Source organism: Dioscorea cayenensis, chromosome 7, assembly GCF_009730915.1.
Source record: "Dioscorea cayenensis subsp. rotundata cultivar TDr96_F1 chromosome 7, TDr96_F1_v2_PseudoChromosome.rev07_lg8_w22 25.fasta, whole genome shotgun sequence".
In the NCBI taxonomy this organism is placed as follows: Eukaryota; Viridiplantae; Streptophyta; class Magnoliopsida; order Dioscoreales; family Dioscoreaceae; genus Dioscorea; species Dioscorea cayenensis.
Window position 1 is genome coordinate 27,764,669 of NC_052477.1, and position 3,329 is coordinate 27,767,997.

At 34.0% G+C, this 3,329-nt stretch overlaps 1 long non-coding RNA gene across 1 annotated transcript; it reads left to right on the top strand.

The window, feature by feature from the left end:
* The first annotated feature begins 787 nt into the window (after nucleotides 1-787).
* LOC120264509 lies at nucleotides 788-1,267 on the top strand. The gene is made up of 3 exons (XR_005537448.1): nucleotides 788-913; nucleotides 1,024-1,103; nucleotides 1,188-1,267. It is a non-coding gene; the product is annotated as an uncharacterized LOC120264509 (long non-coding RNA).
* Nucleotides 1,268-3,329: the final 2,062 nt, after the last annotated feature.

Below are 3,329 nucleotides of genomic sequence, written 5' to 3' on the forward strand. Positions count from 1 at the left end.
TTATTAAGGGTATAATGGTAATTAAAGAGACAAAAATGGAAAGGAATGCTCATGCCCCCAATTGTGGGGGGCATGAGCAATATGGGTAGGGGTGGACATGGGTCGAGGACCCATGGGTGGCCCTGAACCCACTCAAAAAATCTGAGGCCCAGGGTTTAGAAAGTTGGCTAGCCGGGTTAGGGCTCAAATATTTGGCTGATTGAATTTGAGCTGGGTTTGAGTCGGATGAATTTTAACCCGACCCGACCTGCCCGACCCGAATAAATAAATAATATATATAATACATTATTTATAATATATATATAATTATATATATATATATATATATATATATATATATATATATATATATATATATATATATATATATATATATATAATAGTAATAGGCTTGAGTAGGCAACTTTTTTTAGCCTTTGATTTTTAGATTTTTTTAATATAAAAAAATATATTGGAATCTGTGCATGCAAGCTTTCATCTAATTGTGTCTTTGTTTTTCGTTTTGAGGGCTCAGGGGATGACATATGACATTCAAATAATGAAAAAGTGTTGTTTTTATTTCTACTTCCATTATCAAGCTTCTCTCCTCCATCAAGCTTTTCTCCTCTTGCTTTTAACCAACCGCCATGCTCTTTCATTTTTTGCAGTCATCCATTTCATATCCGGTGAAGATTTGGCCATCCGGTAATATATTCTTAGACTTTTTCTTCTTTTTGATGTGTAGTGTGTACTAGTATTTTTGCCTCTTTTTTTAATCAAGTCACTTTTTATATGAATGTGCAGGCATTCTTCTTTTTGGAATCTTGAATTCACACTTCATGAGCTTTCTCTAGGTTCCATGATCAAGCTTTTCTCCTACTTTAAGCAATCATTGTGCTCATTTGATTTTTCACTTCATCCATTTCATCTCAAGGTAAGGTCTAACCATCCAAGTAAGTTCATTATGTTTTAAGAAGTTATGTTAGTATGTTTTAACTAAATATTTTAAAATATTGAATTATGGTTGTAATTAATAATTTAAAGGAAAATCTGATGGGGTGGTTGGTGTTGAAGAAAATGATTTATCTTCAAGTTCAGATTCTGTGGATGACTTTTCAACATAGGTATTTTCTTTAAATATTTTAAATTTTAGGCTACTTTTTTATATATGTTTATATTAACATTTTGTTTAATGGTGTTTTGCATAGGTTATTATCTTCTTTAATCTATTTGATGGGGATCAAGAATTAATTCTTTGGTGATTTTAATTATGTAATATTTGCTTCTTATGGGACAATTGTTGAACTATTGTACTACTTATGTAATATTTGCTTCTTATGAAACTCTTGTAGAACCATTGTACTACTTATGTAATATTCTACTACTTATGAAACTCTTTTTGAATCATTGTACTACTTATGTAATATTTGCTACTTATGAAACTCATGTTGAACCCTTGTACTACTTATTAATATTTGTTTTTTATGAATGGTATATTTGTACTTGATGTAATATTTGTTGATAATATTACTACTTATTTATATAGAATTTATTTGAACCATTTATAATACTTGTGTTGTATTTTTTTTAATTGTTTGAAAAAATTTTAGGGGTTGTAGTAGTAGTTTTATTTAGTTATTTCAATTATTTCATAAAAACATTATTTATTTTTTGGGTTGGGTTGGGCTGGGCCTGGGCCTAATGACAATCAAATGGGTCGGGTTTGGACCAAGACAATTTAGCTGAACATGGCTCGACCCTGCCCAAATCGAATATATGAGTCTGTATTTTGAGTCTAGCCCAGCCCAGACCCGACCCAGCCCGGCCCATGTCCACCCCTAAATATGGGTTGTGAGGGGATGAAGCCCACCCTCAATCCCATCTCCAACCCCATTGGTGCATACCCAAACATGGGCATGCACCAAAAGTGAGAGTGATCCCCATGCCTTGGGGACCACTCCCTCAATCCAAACGGAGGAATAATCCAACTGGAGGGATAAAACTATGCAACCCAACCCATTTACTTCTTTAAGGAACTTATAACGTGCTAAAAAACTACAAAGCAAAGGAGATTACAAAGCAACAAACAACAGAAAACAACCAGCACATCAAAAGAAAAAACATAAAAACTTAAAAGAGGAATCCAAATTGCATCACAGCATCTTTGACCCATCTTTGGAGATCAAGACCAGCATGAAACAGGTAAAGACTAGGATTAGTTCTACCATTGTTGGCAAGTAAGTCCACCAAAACATTCATGTCTTGGTAAAGGTATTCTAGCTCAATATCCAGGCTTCTGAGGAAGAGGTTCTTGACGATGTTAAGATCTTCACTTAAACTTCTGTTGTTGTATTTGCTTCCTTTGATCAAGTCTATAACAGCAATACAATCTGAGATAAGATGATGTGGCCTGAAAGACCTGATTTTGCACTATTCTAGAGCCAACTTGATGGCCGCAAGCTCAGCTTCAAGGCTAGAATTTTTTGTGTCACTCATTGCTCCTATAAGAATGATTTTCTTTTTGCCTCCAAGGATAATGAAACCTAGTCCATAAAATAAATCTTGATTAAGTCAAGATGCATCAGTTAAGATAGAAATATGGACATTGGAGCAAGAGTTAGTAAGCAACTCCTTGAAATTTTGTTCAACTTTGTTGACTTGGTTAAAGACCTCATTGAGAGCATACTGGAAAATCTGATTGGCAGTGAGACTTTTTGAGTTGAAAACTATATCACATCTGTTCTTTCACATCAACCAGGCACAGGAGGCAATAAGCCCTTTAACGAATTGATTATCCCATTTAGAATTCCAACAATGAACAATCCATTGTCTATCCATAAAAAGATTGTTGTCTAAGATAGAAATACCAGCAAATTCTTCAACCAAGACCCATCAATGCCTACTTAGACGATAATTCAGGTAAATATGAGTAACTTATTCCTTTTCCATATTACAAATAGGACAAAGCAACTGAGGGCCAATGTTCAAGGAATATAAGAATTCAAATGTAGGAATTCTACCATGCAATAACTTCCAGATGAAAGTTTTAACTTGAGGTGCTCCTGGTATTTTCCAAATAATATGCCAACCTTTCCAATGATCAACCACGGAACTTTGATTCAAAAAGTTATAAACATCAGAGGAAATTTTTGCAGAAGAACTAGAAAGAGCCCAAGTCCAGTGGTTATTGGAATCATGATAAAAAACCAAATTAGAAGCAGAGTTCCCATCCAAATCCTTACTTAAACAAAAAGTGAGATTTTGTAAATTTAGGACATTATTGCTCAGAAAATCACTAACACTGAAGTTCTCAATGGGAAGATCCATATTAATAAAGGTAGGCCAACGAT